The following is a 16,557-nucleotide window of genomic DNA, read 5'->3' on the forward strand; positions in this document are numbered from 1 at the left end:
CACTTGGGTGTAGTACCAGCCTGTACCGCGTCTCTGCCCCTCCTATCAGTCTTGAGGTCGCTTCTTCTGCACGTCTCTAGTTGTAGGACTTCAGTTCAGCAAGATTTTAGGCAATTCTCAATAATGGTTGTTTTATAGTTTAATTGCAATTTTTATGTGGTCACGAGAGAAAGTAAGCACAGCATTTACTTACTGCAACATCTTGGTGTCTCCCCTGGTTCATCTCATTTTTGCTTTGTTTCACATTTTGTCTCCTCCTGGAAGACATTTCTCACTATTTAGTCCATATCCTCCTATAACATGAGGCCATCGTCATCCATCTAATGACTGTTTATGTTTGATCTCTTTGGCTTCCCAAATGACAATGTAATGGTCTTGAGGGTGGAAACTGTGTCTGATGTTTAACACACACCCCCAAGCCCTGTGTCCAGTGGCAGAGGCAGATCATCTCTGTGCACAACTGGTACTCATGGGATTTTATCTCCAAATGTCATAGTTATGTAGGAAACCACTTTGGTACAACTGGCTGTCCCACCTCAAGGAGCTTAAAACCCTGAATCACACTTACACCATAAGATCCTAGCCCCAGAATAAACTAGCTCATGGGCCATAAAGAGCTCAAAGCCACAATATACTCACTTGTCTGTTCAAAACTGATCATGAAAAGCTAAAGAAGAAACTAAGTTGGTAGAACTGTGACATGAGGAGGTGCCTCATCAGCCTCTGACTCTGGGCTCACTCAGACTATCTCCGTGTCCACAGAACTGCCCTGTGACTGGATTGCCTCACAGCTGTCCTCACTCCTTGCTGCTTCCTGGTTTACCCATCCTTAAGCCTGATTGAAAATGGTGTGTTCTTCACATCCTCTGCCACTTTTTAAAACCCTGCAGTCTTTTGTCTGTCTCCCTTTCGACCTTCTTTGTTGTCTGCATCATATAATCATGGGCTTTCTCATCTATTCACCCCTTTCTCCCCAACAATAATTCACAGCATTTGTTTAGCTGCATTGACTGCCCAGTAACCTCATGGTCCATTCTCCCCATTGACCCCGGTAGAGACTTGAGTTACGTTCAGTCATTGTAAGAGATGTACCTGACCAGAGTGACCCCAGTCAGGGCTTACCATCCCTGCCTAAGCTCTGGGTTTGAGTGAGAATGGGTAAGAAGCACCTCTCCCAGGTTAGCTTTGGGCGAGGGCCTGTTCCTGGGTGTGCCCCGCTGACACAGTACACTGTCACCACACTGAGTGGCCATCTGCATTGTCTTCTGACTGTTGAGCTCCCTGTGTGCTCTCACAAGACAGGTGCTCAGGCCACTGCAGCAGGATGATGGACAGCTCTGATGGCAGCCAGCTCTGTATCATTGAGCACCGCCACTTATATCACTCTAAAGAAAACAGGGTTTACCTCTCAAAACCGGGAACATGGGAGATATACCCTAACTCTAACTTAAGTAAGAATCGGGGGGGAGGGGAGTGTATGCAAAATCATAGCATTAACCGAAGTTTTCCTTTTAAACAGTTCAAATGCCTTCATGTGTCCATGTGACATTGCTGAGGTCTGATAAAAGGGGAAATGTTAATATCCAGGTCTTGATGGGGGCAGGGGCAAAGGATTAACAGAATCTCTCCCTATAAGAGTTTAGACTGTGATTAAATTCTGGGTTCTAATTCCCCCAGAAACAGATCAAGATGGAACATGTAACTATGTCATTAGGTAGCATCGCTGATGGTTGATACAACCTAACTGATAACTGTATCATAAGCACGTGAACACCTGACAGGAAGACACATCCTTGGCCTTAGAGCGTGACCCTGTGGGGACCCTGGAAGCTACATCGATGGCTCCTGTGGGGAAAAAGTCTCCTGAGTCAGGGAATCCCCTACACCCGCCAGTGAAGCTCATCTCTGCACCTGAGTTATTACCTGGGGCACACAGGCTGGCTCCTGGGGCCCGTGGGCAGACCTGTGGACCCCTGCCAAGAGGGAAGCTGCCACTGCCTGGCCCTACCCTGTACCCTTCTGACCAGGCTGACACCTTACGAGGCTGAGTGTTTATCCGGCTCCACGAAGACACCCTGGTGGTGCTGTGTGGTGAAATGTCTTGTAGCAAGGCATCAAACTTTCCAGTTTATGTCAAACAGGATCTCATGTACAACTCTCGGCTATTAACCCAGTGGGCCACCCAATAAAAAAAAAAGCAATTGTCCAGTAAACACAGACCAAATACGTCTAAGCAACTAAGCTCTCAAGGAGCTCAAACAGGTGTCTGGGCCTGGACACATGAAGAAATCCAACTCAGAAACATTCCGGGGCTCATGCTGAAGACTCGGTGTGTACTGGGAGCTTCAGAGAACGCGAGAGGCATTCAGAAGAGGCCTTTTATTTGATCTAGGTGGAGAGGGGAGGCATGATCTCGACCCCAGATATGTCATCTCTAATACCTAAAATTGACAGTTACTCCACCCACTCCCCACATTTCATTTCCACTGGCATTTATTGCAGTCACATGGGGTAGTGGAAAGAGCATGGGTGAGCAGTCAGAAGACTGGGTTCAAATATTAGTACATGCCTGGGCTTGTGCCTTACTTCCTGTGTCGGCCCAGCCACAGACAATAAATACTTGTTAAATGAAGAAATGAATGAACCTTGTGAACCCTTTGCGTCCTCCTCTGCAAAGTGAAAACATCTACCTCATCTACTTTTGAGAATTGTTTTCAGGTGAGATATGTGTGAAATATGTGTGAAAGCTCTTCACAAACTGTAGAGCACAGAACAATTAGTAGTATAGGGACATTGTCAGCTGCCTCGTCTTTGCGTTCCTGAGTAATATAACAAAGGTGCATCTGGAGACAGGTCTCACGACTAGAAGTCCGCATGTTTCTCCAGAAGGAAGGAGTTGGAGCTCACTGTCCATTACAACCACAGTGAGACCTGGGCTCAGGAAAACGCATTCTCTGCCTCAGTGTCACTTTTGCTTACTGAGTACATGAAGCTTATGTGGTTCACTTTTCAACTCCATCGTCCCAATTATGTCTGCATCATCAGGGCTTAACCTTGTTTACTCAGCACAAGTTTAGAAAACATTTCGGTGTCACCCCTTACACCACTAAATTACATGGACTTAGATGCTAGCTATTATAGGACATTAATTTTTAATTACATGCAAGAAAATTAGAGCAATATCACACCCATAGAGCTGTAATTTTGCAGAGATGATTTCTTAATAAAGGAAGAGTCTTCTTTAATTGGGCTAGGGAAGTGAGTGTTCATTCAGCTAAACAAAAATTCACTTATAACCTGCTGTGTATAAGGCAATTTTTGGGATGCTAGGTGCTGGTGGTAAGTACTGGGTGCTGGTGTTATGGTATTGAGTGCTGGTGTTATGGTGTTGAGTGCTGGTGCTAGGCACCGGGTGTGGGTACTGGGTGCTGAGTACTGGGTACTGGGTGCTGGGTGCTGGAAGAGGCAATGATGACGTTTTTATTTTCAAGGGTATTTTACCCTAAAGAATGCAAATAAACTCTCAGTATAATAACATATGTTGGAATGGTCTTGGTACAAAGTAATTGTATGAAGAACACATAGAACAGTCAGGGGAAAATTACTAATATTAATGAGAATCAAGAAAAGCAACCTCTAAGCTGAGCCCTGAAGAACAAGTATGAATTTTTAAGATGGAGAAAGCAAAATCCAAACCCAAGGAACGGCACGCAGAAAGACTCGGGGATGAAAAATGATGCGCCAAAGGTGCCATGTGTGACCGGGGCAGAGCTCCGATCAGGATGTGTGGGAGGTGACGGTGGAGAGTGAGTACACTGTCCAAGTCACACACCATGAGGTGTGGGGCTGTCCCCCTAACAGAGGCGCTCTGGTGTCAGGGGTGAGGGGCTGGCCAGGCTGCTTTTGAGAAATCCCTTCACCATCCAAAGCCCTCCCTATTAGGTCTCAAATGTCACAGTCTCCGGAAGTGCTCCTTGAACGCCACAGCCCAGTTCACTTGCTTCCAGCCCTTTTGTAACACTCAGCACACTTGTGTTCAACATCGCCCTTCTCTGCAAGGGTCCCACAACAGGTCCTGTGACAGAGGAACTACATCTGTCGGGCACACTTGTGTTTCCAGGGCTTTGCACACCGGTAGATGCTCAACCAACATTTGTTGACTGAATGAAAGAATCATCCAATGAGAAGGTGACAAGGGCCTGAATAAAGTCATCAAAAAGAGAGAGAGATACGAGGGCAATCAGAAGAAAGAATGTATGCTGGCAGCTGCCTGGGGATGGGGAAGGCAGCTAAGGACGATGAGGTTTGGAGCCAGTGACAGGGAGACTGACAGAGAACTCAAAAGGAAAGGTGGCTGTGGGGAAATTCTCAAACAACTTCTCTTACAGTCTTTACTCATCAGCATGCTTTTCCTTTCTCCTGTCCCTGCTTTACTTGCTCTAAAACAAAATGCAGCATTATAAATAATCATAAAACTTAAAAGTCTTTATTTCCCTGCTTTCCCATATCCTAGCTCTATTGGAAAATGAATACACAAGAGAAGAACAAAATCCAAGTTCTCACTGCCCATTGGTCACAGGATATTATTCAGCCTGTCCACGCAGGCAGTGATGGCTTCCAAGTTTATAATGACCTGTGAGAAAGGGCACTCCAGTTGGGTGCAACCCAGACACAAGGACATTAGCTGTGGAATGAGTGGTGCCAAACTGCTTTTCTGACACCAGCTGGGACAGAAACAGTTCAAGGACATAATCCATGTCATCAACGTCAGGACTAAGATGACATTGGCCCTTCCTGTTGCTGAGGTAAGATTATGTGGTGGACTGTTGAAGCTGTGCAATGCTTTTTGTTAAAGATTAAAAAGGAGGAAAGGACGCAATCTTGCTTCGTCAGTTAAGATAGAGAATTCCATCTGCCTGTGTTATTTGAACTATGGAGCTTTGATGCAGGAGCCTAACAGGACAACATAGCTTAGATGTTGGGTCAAAGTCTCATGGTTGGACCCAGACAGGCCAGACTACTGAACCAAAGGCTGAAGTTGGGTCAGATTCTGCAGATCTCCTGCCTTGGCTCTCAGATCTTTCCTTGAGTGAGGCTGTAACTGTTTAATGAATAAATGACTGTGCCCAAATCCTCCTTCCTCCTCAAAAAGCAATGCTTTGACAAACCCAGACCTGTGAATGGGGAGTATGACAACTGACAGAAAAGTTCTAAAATGCGCGATCTTGGGCTCTGCTTGCTTCCCCTTCTTTGTTGATTTGCTATACAAATCTAAAGCCCCTAAATCTTCTAACCCGTCATGACATAGAAATTGTCAATGAATAACCCTGTTTGTGGAGGCCAGAGCGGCCTTTGACAGAAAGATAAACGTGAGAGGAGGTAGAGCAGAGAAAAAGGCTGCTGAACGTCAAATGTACTGTAGCTCAATGCTTTCCAGCAGCACCCGTCTCATTCACGCAGTCACTCACTCACTCATTCATTCAATACAGGCCCTGCACTGTGTTAGGTCTGGAATACAGTGAGTGTTCAACTACTTGTGAAATAAATGAAAAGTAACTACAGGAAGCAATGTAACACAGACCACATTTATTAAGACAACAAACTGTTTAAACATTTTAAAGTTTTCTTTGTAAGTAAAAGCTGTTAGGTGGAGAGTTCTCTTCTGTTAATGCAAGACTTTAAGCCAAAGAGTCCAGGGCTTTTCTTTCTTTATTTTAATTAATAGACTTCATTTTTTAGAGGAGTTTTAGGTTTGCAGAAAAATTGAGCAGAAAGTCGAGATTTCTCATATATCATCTCCCTGCCACACACATTATGACCATCTTGTGTGAATGGGGGACATTTGTTACAGTTGATGAACCTACACTGACACATCATCATCACCCCAAGTTCACCTCCCACACATCCTGATCGGAGCTCTGCCCCGGTCACACATGGCACCTTTGGCGCATCATTTTTCATCCCCGAGTCTTTCTGCGTGCCATTCCTTGGGTTTGGATTTTGCTTTCTCCATCTTAAAAATTCATACTTGTTCTTCAGGGCTCAGCTTAGGGTTCACTCTTGATGTCGTACATTCTGTGGGTTTGCACAAATGTATAATGACATGTGTCCACCATTACAGTGTCACACAGACTAGTGTCACTGCCCTGAAAATCCTGTGCTCTACCTGTTCTTCCTTTCCTCCTCCTCAGATTCTGGGCAACCACTGATCTTTTTGCTGTCTCCATAGTTTTGCCTTTTCCAGAATGTCTAGAGTTCAAATCAGACAGTATGTAGCCCTTTCAGATTGGCTTCTTCCACTTAGTCATATGCATGTTAAGGTTACTCCATGTCTTTTCATGGCTGACAGCTCATTTCTTTTTAGCACTGAATAATACTCCACTGTCTGGATGGACCACAGTTTGTTTATCTATCACCTACTGAAGGACATCTGGTTGCTTCCAAGTTTTGACAGTAATGAAGAAAGCTGCTATAAACATCCATGTGCAGGTTTTTGTATAGACCTCAGTTTTCAACTCCTTTGGGTAAATACCAAGGAGTGTGATCACTGGACCATATGGTAAGACTATGTTTATCCTTATAAGAAAACACCAAACTGTCTTCCTATGTGGCTGCACCTCTTTGCATCCCCACCAGTAACAAGTGAAAGCTCCTGTTGCTCCATGTCCTGGGCTTTTCATTGTTTTGGATTTTGGCCATTTTAATAGGTGTGTAGTGGGGTCTCATTATTGTTTTAATTTGCATTTTCCTGAGGACATGTGATGTGGAGCATCTTTTCATGTGCTCACTTGCCATCTATATATCTTCTTTCATGAGGAGTCTTGTTCAGATCTTTTGCTCATTTTTTCAATTGGGTTGTTTGTTTTCTTATTGTTGAGTTTAAGAGTTCTTTGTATATTTTGGGTACAAGTCTTTTATCAGATATGTGTTTTGCAAATATTTTCTCCCAGTCTCTGGCTTGTCTTTTCATTTTCTTACCAGTGTTTTTTGCAGAACAGAAGTTTTAATTCTAATGTAGCCTGACTTATCAATATTTTCTCTCATGGATCATGCTTTCAGAGTTGTGTCTAAAAGGCATCACCAGCCTACAGTCACCTCTAGATTATCTTCTGTGCTCTCTTCTAAAAGTTTTAAAGTTTTGAATTTTACATCTAGATCCAGGAAGTCTGCTTTGTCTGAAACTAATGCAGCTATTTCAGCTTGGTTTTGGCTAGTGTTACATGGCATATTTTCTCCTCCTCTTTACTTTGGAAATTCAAAGTAAGTATCTATGTCTTTACATTTCAAGTGGTTTTTTTGTAGACACTTTGTTTTTTGATCCATTCTGATGGATCAAATGATCTCTGTCATTTAATTGGTATATTTAAACCATTCATATTTAAATTCATTGTTGATATAGTAGATTTAATATCTACCATATTTATAACTGTTTTCTATCCATAGCCCTATTTTGTTTTTTATCTTCCACTCTTTTTCTGCCTTCTGTGGTTTTAATTGAGCATTTTATATGATTCCATTTTTTCTCTTCTCTTAGCAGATTAATTATACTTCTTTTGTTACTTTATTTTGGTAATGGTTGCCCTTATGTCATGCCTTTCCTAATGCTCTTCCAAACTTCTAACCTATATCATTTTTCTTCTCTGGGAAGAATTCTACTTGTTTGTTTGTTTGTTTTAAAGATTTTATTGGGGACTCAGGGAAGGGGAACAGACAAGTTTGCTGTCCTTTTGTTCTTCAGTCTAGTTGTGGAGGACGTCGCTTCACTGGCCCATGTAGGTATTGTGATCATTGTCCTTTTCCCAGGTGAGGCAGTCGCTCGAGGGCCATTGGACGGCTGCTCACGGCGGCTCATGGCAGGTCACGCCAGCTCCCCACCACTCACGCTGGCTGCTGGCCACTCACGGTAGCTTACGTCAGCCCACTGCAGCTCCACTGCAGCCTATGCTGTTACCTGCGACTCACGGCATCCCAGCTTCAGGTCGAGCTGTTGTTCACCATCTTAGCTGTAGAGGGCGCAGTGTCACTGGCCCATGTGGGATCTGAACCAGTGGCCCTGCTTCTCAGCGCTCACGCTTGCAAGCCAACTCTTAACCAATGAGCCACTCGGCTGACCCAAGAATTTTATTTTTTAACATTTCTTACAAGGCAAGTCAACTGGTGACAAATTCCACCAATTTTTGTTTGTGTGAGAAAGAATTTATCTTTCTTTCATTTCTTGGTTTGTTTTTCTCCATTTTTTAATTTTTATTTTTTACTGTCAAAATATATCTAACACAAGATTTGCAGTTTCAACTGTTCTTAAGTGTACAATCCAGTCGCATTCAGTACATTCATATTGTTGCTCAACCACCACTGCCATCCATCTCCGGAACATTTTTTATCTTCCTAAACTGAAACTGTTAAACAAGTCCCCATCCTCTCCCGCAGATCCTCTACCCTCCACTTTCTGTCACTACAAATCTGACACTCTAGGGACTGCTTATAAGTGAAATCACATGGTATTTGTATTTTTCCTTCACTTAAAAATGAATAGTTTCACTGGATACAGAATTTCAAGTTGATAGGTTTGGTTTTTATTTGTTTGTTTTTTGGATTGGGTTTTTGTTTGTTTGTTTGTTTGTTTTCCCAACACTTTAAATGTCTTCTTTCACTCTCTTCTTGCATCATTCCTGAAGAGATGTCTGATGTGATCCTTAGTCTTACTCCTTTATAAGCAAGGTGAACTTCCACTGGTTTTAATAAAGGCTTTCTCTTTGTCTTTGATTTTCTGCAGTTTGAATATAACATGCCTAAGTGTAAAGTTTTTAGTATTTTTCCTGCTTCCTGTTCTCTAAGTTGCCTGGGTCTGTGGTTTAGGGTCCATCATTAATGTGGAGGAAATTCTCAGCCATTCTTGCTTCAGATATTTCTTTTATTCCTTTCTCTTTCTTTCCTTCTAGTATTCTTGTTACACATCTGATACACTTTCTGTAATTGTTCTACAGTTCTTAGCTAGCCTATTCTTTTATTTCTTTTTTTTCTCTTTGTTTTTCAGTTTGGGAAGCTTCTATTGACATTACTGATCCCTCCGATGTCCAGCCTACTAACGAGCTACCATAGGAGTTCTCTGTTTCTGATACAGTGCTGCTTTTCATCTCTAGAATCACCCTTTATTTCTTTTTTTCTGCTTACATTGCCCATCTGCTCTTGCATATTGACCACTTTGTCCATGACAGCCCTTAGCATATTAATCAGTTATTTAAATTCTTGGTCTGATAATTCCAAAATTTCTGCCATACCTGAGCCTGGTTCTGATACTTAGTAAATCACACTGGATTTTGTGTTTTTCAGGATGCCTTGCCATTTGTTGTCGCACCCCAAAAATTATGCATTGGGGGTAAGGGACAGTCCTGGCTCCAGCAGTGCTTCTGCTCTTGGTGACATGTGACTCTCTGTGTCTGCCTCTCTGTCCACTTTTAGAGGACTGGCTCCTCTGTGACTCCAATTCTCAAACAGGTCTGATTTCCATTTTGTTCAACTTTTTTTGTTGTTGCCAGGACAAGGGTGATGACTTGCAAGATCTCTACGACTTGGACCAGAAATTGGGAGTCTCCAAAGGGCTCTTAGGATGCCATTGAACCTTTTCTATATTTCATACATTTAATGAACATTTATGAAGCACTACTGCCTCAACCTGCCCTCCCCCCACCAAACGTCCAGCTTCCTCTTGACCTCTATGAGACTCACCTGTGTGAGACTGCCCATCTCTAGAGACTGTGTCTATGGGGTTGGTAGGGCAGGAGGAAACACAAGAAGTGGAATTCTCTAACCTACTTAGAGATGACCAACTTTCATAAAATTGTAACCACCCTCATGGATGTGGACAACAGGCTATCCAACAGTAGACATTTTCCAGTTTCCTTTGATCTTACTTTTCCCAAGTTTGTTTTTCCCAACTGTACCAGAGAGAGAAAGAAGAAGGACGCAGCACACGGGTTTGTATTTGCTTATAATCGTCTAACATCGAGTCAACTGAAAGCCTTTCTTTTCTGGTGACTGGATCTGAGACGAAAACAAGAGGCTGACTGGACACAGGAAGAACAGGTGGGGTCCACAATCTGGGGCTGCACAGGCAGTTCCATGCTGCCTGATACCAGGCACGGACTCATTGTCACCTCTCAGCAGGTGGCATTAGGAGAGAGCATACATAATAGAACATGATAGAATGCAGAAACATGGGCCATCCAGTACAGATACGAATACAGGACTGTGGGGTAAAGCCTCGTTAGTTCTGCCTTGCAGTAATTCACAATAACTTAAGTGACAGAGATTCCAAATAGATGAAAATGTTACTTTTTCACCACTTACAAAGAAAAGATCTGTTGAGTAAATTAACAATGTATCAAACTAGATAACAAACTTGTAAAATTTTTTAGAAGTATCTATTTGCATAGGAACAATTGCCATCGAAATGTCTGTATCAATTTTCCAAAAATTTCTATTGGGCAATACATGTTTAGTCCTATTTGGCAATATATTATTGGAAGCAATTGCTATATCTCTTTCTAAATACTTTAGAAACTTTTGGCTAATTAGGAATGGATGGGAAGAATTAGACTAAATTGATGAGGCTTTTCTATATATTTACATTAGGAGATGAGTGTCATTTCTAATAGTTTATAATACTTCAAAATAAAGTGACACAACAAAGACCCAACCAGGAACAGGCTGACTTTTCACCTACTTTCCCACAGGTGCTGCCCCTAGAAACTGCTCTATTCTTCTCTCAGCTTACTTCTCAAATGGAATTACTTTATTCCAAGTAGTAGAAGTAACAAGTAGCCAAACAAGATGAGTTGGGTAGGATTAACTGTGACAGGAGATGTTCTCCAGAATATTAAACCACCTAAACTTTAAGCTGACAGGTACGCAGTTTTAAGTCCAAATCTAAAAGAAATAAAAGGAACAAAGAGATTCTGAAAAACTGTGTTGCAATAACGAAGGCCAAAGAAGCTCATGGGACAGGTTCGAACCACAAGGCTTTGACTCCTGACTGCCCCTAGAGGTTTCTCAGCCTCTCCTTGCTGACCCCTCATGTGATGTTGCAAGGTCTCCCAGCACTGTCATCAGGCTCCAGCCCGGCACACTGAGAGCAGGGGTTGGAGCAGCCAGAGACCTGGCTCCAGGGCCTGGGAAAACAGTGCTACTAAATCTCAAACAAGCCCCACCCATGCTCAGACTGGACACTGTCTCCCCAAACTCACATCACGGCAGCAAATTACAGCCTGGCAAGACAAGAGAGAACAGGGCAAGGGAGAGGTTGGAGACACAAACATGGACTGTCATCTGCTGACTTTTTTTTTGTTGAGTGAGTGAGAAATGTCATATCAGAATGAAGTGGGGCAAAGACTGAGACTTTATATTATATTCCAGAGTCTGTGCCGGGCCTGCCAGACACATGGTCTTGTTTCAGATCCCAGCAGTTGTATGAGATGCATAAACATCCCCACTTTACCCAGGAGGAAACTGAGGAGGAAGGAGGAGGAGAGAGAGGAGGAAAGGGAGAGGTGGGCTTCCGTAAGCCTCTGCTGAGGTGCTTGGTCCTGCTAGGCCTTGAATGCATCATCACATTTCATCTTCACATCTTTAAGGTGGCAAGTTAACCTGACCAGGACTCATCAGCAAGTAGAAGCTAGGGCCATGGTTGTCATTAGGGATGGCACAGTCGAGATGGCAGAGAGTGCTCGGAGTCCTGGCTAACCCACTGACAGGTCATGGCACAGCTCACCCCACAGCTCACCCCAAGAGCAGAGGGGACATGAGGTCAACACTCATGAAGCAGTGACAGGCAGTGCTGAGTGAGAGGTACAAGTAGCAGGGAGCAGATGAGGCGTTGGCTCCGAGGAGTGGACATTCAGAGGTGATGGCCTGTGGGGAAATGGACAGATGCAGTCTGAATCTTAACTCTGGCACTGAGCAGCTGGGAGGTCTCTGAAGTCACACTCGCCTCCCTGGAAAATAGGGACACTATTACCTGCCCTTGTGGGACATTTGGAGAATAGAGGTAACACCTGACCCATGGTATTTATTAATAAATGATGAGAACATTATTATTATAGGTGGGTGGGTGAAATGGGTTAAGGTACAAACTTCCAGTTATGAAATAAATGAGTCCTGGGTAGTGTGCAGCGTGGTGAGTGTAACTGATACTGTGTTACATGTGTGAGAGCAGCTAGGAGTTAAAAGTTTACATCACAGGAAAATAAATTTGTAACTATATGTAGAGACAGACATTAAGTAGACATATTGTGCTGCCCATTTTGCAATATATACAATACCAAATCATGATGTGGCCCTCCTGACATGAATATGATGTCATTTGTCAGTTACACCTCAATAAAAAAGAACATTATTATTATTATTTCATCCTTGGAGTATGGTTATTTAGCCAGGAAGCAAAGGGAGAAGGCATTCCTGTTGTTGGAGCTTTTAGGGAAGCAGAAAGCCAAAGGGTCTGAAAACTCTTAGTCACCCAGCTCCCCCTCCCCCAGGTAGGGCCTTTTCCCCCACCATTTTCTCTATTGTCACTCAGCATTCAGAGCGTGCCATCTCTGAAACAATACACAAACTCAGCTGAAAATGTGTTGAGCCTTGGTGCAAGTTGAGTTAGGGACCCCAGAGCCAGGCGCTGCTCTCCCCAAGTGAACTGAACCTGTGTGGAAGAAACATGCTGCGGAGAGTTTAGGAGAAACCTCAAGTCAAGTGCCTTTTGCAGAGAAGAACCCTGACCTTGGTCATGGCCAGGAGAGGGTAAAGTAAGTCACTGGAAAAGTTCACCTGGAGACTGCTAGGGAGGGTCGGGGGTAGACTTCAAATACATTGTCTGTTTTGAATTTACTATCACAATTAATGGCAATTTACTCATGTTGCATTCTAATATTCTGTGCTAAATTTCTTAACTCCTATCTCCATGCCCTCAACCCAAAACACTCGCAGTGTTCTGTGTTCACTTCTGGCCCAGAAAACTTACATGGTAAATGCTCATGCAGAAACTGTCATATCATAAGACATACAAATTGGAGAAGGGTCAAGGGAAAAAGGAAGCAACCAAGCAAGATAAGAAGTCTTTTGATATAAAAGGGTACATTTGTGGTTAATTTGACACTTTAGCAATGGGTAAGCCCTTCTCTGAAGGGCACGATCATAGACCAAGCGCTCCAATATAGCATTCATTATTTTTAAAGAAAGGAAGAAGAAAGTCACACCCTCGAATATCCTTCATCTCTTACAGCTTATTTTTCATCTTTATTTTTCTTACAATAAGTGTACCACATATTCATTGGGGGAGGGGGGTCAAATTACTTATAAAATCACTTGAAATCGATAACAAGTAATTGTTACTATTTTGTGGCAGATGCTTTTTATTTGCACATCACATTCAAAATTAAAATCATAAGTCTCCCTTTACCCAGAATCCCTTACTTTGCTCCCATGTTTTTGGCCTATCTGCCTCTGGCCACCCTCCCACAGCCTTTATGGGTTCTGCACTTGCTGTGGACTGACTGGGTCCTCAGCACCACTGAAGCCCCTTGAAGGAAAAGTGGCCTGTCCACTGTGATGGCCCCAGAGCTTTGCACACAGTAGGGATCATCAACTAAGAAGAATGAACACCTGTCCTGGTTAATTTTATGTGTCAACTTGGCTAGGCTACAGTGCCCAGATGATTGGCCAAACACAGGTGTAAGCTGCTGTGAAGGTATTTTTTTTATGTGATTACCTGTTAAAACAGTGGACTCTGAGTAAAGCAGATTACCCTCCATAGTGTGGGTGGGCCTCATCCAATCAACTGAAGGACTTCAGAGCAAAGACTGATGTCCCCCAAGGAGAAGGGAGTTCTGCCAGCAGACTTGAGCTGCAACATTAGCTCTTCCATGGGTCTCCAGTCGGCTGGTGCCCTGCAGATTTTGGACTGGCAGCACCTCCACAATTGCATGAGCCAATTCCTTCAAGTAAATCTAGGTTTCTCATTCTCTACATATACACATACACATACACATACACATACATATACATATACATACACACAAACACACACATGCATGCATATACACATATGCATACACACGTCCTATTTGTCCTGTTTCTCTGGACACCCCTAGTACACCCTTCTGGAAGCTCTGTCCCCACCCAGTCAGCCATACTACCACTCTCTGCCTCTCTTCTGGAATAGCCTTCTCCCTCTCCATTTCCCTCTTTTCTCACCCATTACAGGCTCCCATTCTTCCTTTCTGCAAGGTTCAGTGTTCAGACTCCCACCCACTCCCTTCTCTCAGCCAGCAACTGTATACTGATTTAACCCCACTTTAAGTCAACTGCTTTACTAATCAATTATACAGAAGCAGGGAATATGGCTCGTGCATTAGGTGGGTGGTCCTAGGTGGGGGAAGGGGCAGTGATACAAAGATAACTAAGGTGTGAGTTCTGTCCTGAAATGTCTTAACAATTAAGGAAATAATTGCAAGAGAGGTAAAGTAAGTGCGTATATAGCTATAATGGGAGCAGCAAAGGGTGGGAGGAAGGTTACCAGGGAGGGCTCGTGGAGAAGCAAGTCCATGACAGGGCAGGACCTGGAAAACTCTGCAAAGATGGGAGTGAGGGGTGAATAGGCAGAGTCACACACAGACTGGATTCCCAGATTGAGAGTTCAACAGACATTCAATCATGTTCCAGCTGGAATGTTCTGCCAACAAACCACAGTCAGCGTCACCAAACATCACTGTTCCCCAAGTCGGCTTCCTTGACCAGCATCTCTTTTTGTCAGTGGAAGAGAAAGGTGAGTCTCTAGATCATTCAGGCTCAAAGCTGAACGTCTGCCTCAGCTTTTCCCCTCCCCAGTGATGACCATGTTATTGACGTTTCTCAGGGTTGGGAATCCGCTTAACAGTGCTTCAGTCTAACCCCTTCAAGACAGCACTTGGCTGAGGGTCATTCAGCCTCTAGTGAACTCTTCCCGATAAAAACGCACTGCCTGTTCTGACTGTGGCTTGTACGTGTTTACTGTAGAGAAACGTGACACAGGAGTTGTCAGCTTACCTAGGTGGGAACCAGCAGCCTAGAAAGGAGGGAAGAAGCATACGCCTCATAGAGACACCACACTTCTATCGATGGCACCCAGAATGACCGTGACTATGAGACATTCACATCACATTAGCTCGTAATAGACGTGGACTTGGTTAAACTTGCCAGATTGTGTTCCCCTAGTGGTGTCGTGTTCCCTCTCTTCATTTCACAGCCACTCTAAACTCCTCTTCCTGATTGACAGTTCCCCCACTTCAGCCCTACCCAACCACTCGGTCCATCTATGCCCCAGTGTCACATGCCTCAGAATTCATGATTAAGACGCAGAGGGAAGGGAGCAATCAAATGAGTTTCATGTCACGGATCACAACCAGGACCACAGAAGTGCCCACCAACAGATGAATGGATAACAAAATGGGGTGCAGACATGCCATTTTTTTATCCATTGAAAGGAAGGAAGCACTGATGCACGATACAACATGGATGAACTCTGAAAACCTCATGCTAAATAAAAGAAGCCAGACACAAAAGGCCACATAAGTGTGAACCCTTTTAGAGGAAATCATCAGAAGAGTCAAATCCATGGAGACAGAAAGCAGACGAGCAGTTAACTGGGACTGGAACACGGGGTGTGACTGCTAAATGGGTCCAGGTGTCCTTCTGCGGTGATGAAAAGTTCTAAACAGTGGTGATGGGTGCACAAGCCTAAACACCTCTGTGCATTATGCAATTTTAAATGGTTACAGAGGTGGGTTTATGTTACATGTATTTTACCATAATTAAACATTCAAAAGCAAAGAACACCCATAACTAACGTGTCCTAAGTAGGGTTCTCAAGCCAGCCACGTCAGCAGTGTGCATGGTACGTGGTGAAAGCAGAAATGGCTGAGCTTACCCGCGGGAGGCCCATGAACTCCATTCCCAGCATCCTGTGTATGTGTTGTGTTATCCCCTCAAAGCATCTCACATGACCTTTGCACACAGATTTGAAAATCAAACTAGAAAACTTGATACAGGAACTGTCTTCTTTATGTGCCTGGCCTAACATAGGCCTGCTCAATGCAGGCTTTTTTTGTTGAATGAATAGACAAATATTTGTTTTTATTTAAAGGGCACACACAGTTCTCTCTCTTTCCATGTGTCTAGAACTATGTCAGTTATAAGAAAGAGTCCCCATGCTATGTTTCCAGCTTGGACTGTGAAAGTCTGAGCAATCCATTGTAAGTCACTCTGTGAGTGTGTGTCCCCTCCAATGCGGGGCGGGGAAGGGGGGTCTCCTTCGTTCTTTATGTAAAGGCCCTGAGAATTTATAGATTTCCAAAAGAGCATCTCACTATCAAACCTCCTGGTGTGGCAAAGGGAAACCCATACTTTACACATTTTGACATTTTGTGCTGATTAAATGTATGGACTCAGAAATCATCCTTAAGATGCACAGGGAAGATGTCAGTCTAAGGAGTTTGATGTCATGGATCACAGCCAGGACTATGGAAGACTTGT

This window comes from Hipposideros armiger, unplaced genomic scaffold (genome assembly GCF_001890085.2).
Source record: "Hipposideros armiger isolate ML-2016 unplaced genomic scaffold, ASM189008v1 scaffold_178, whole genome shotgun sequence".
NCBI lineage: Eukaryota > Metazoa > Chordata > Mammalia > Chiroptera > Hipposideridae > Hipposideros > Hipposideros armiger.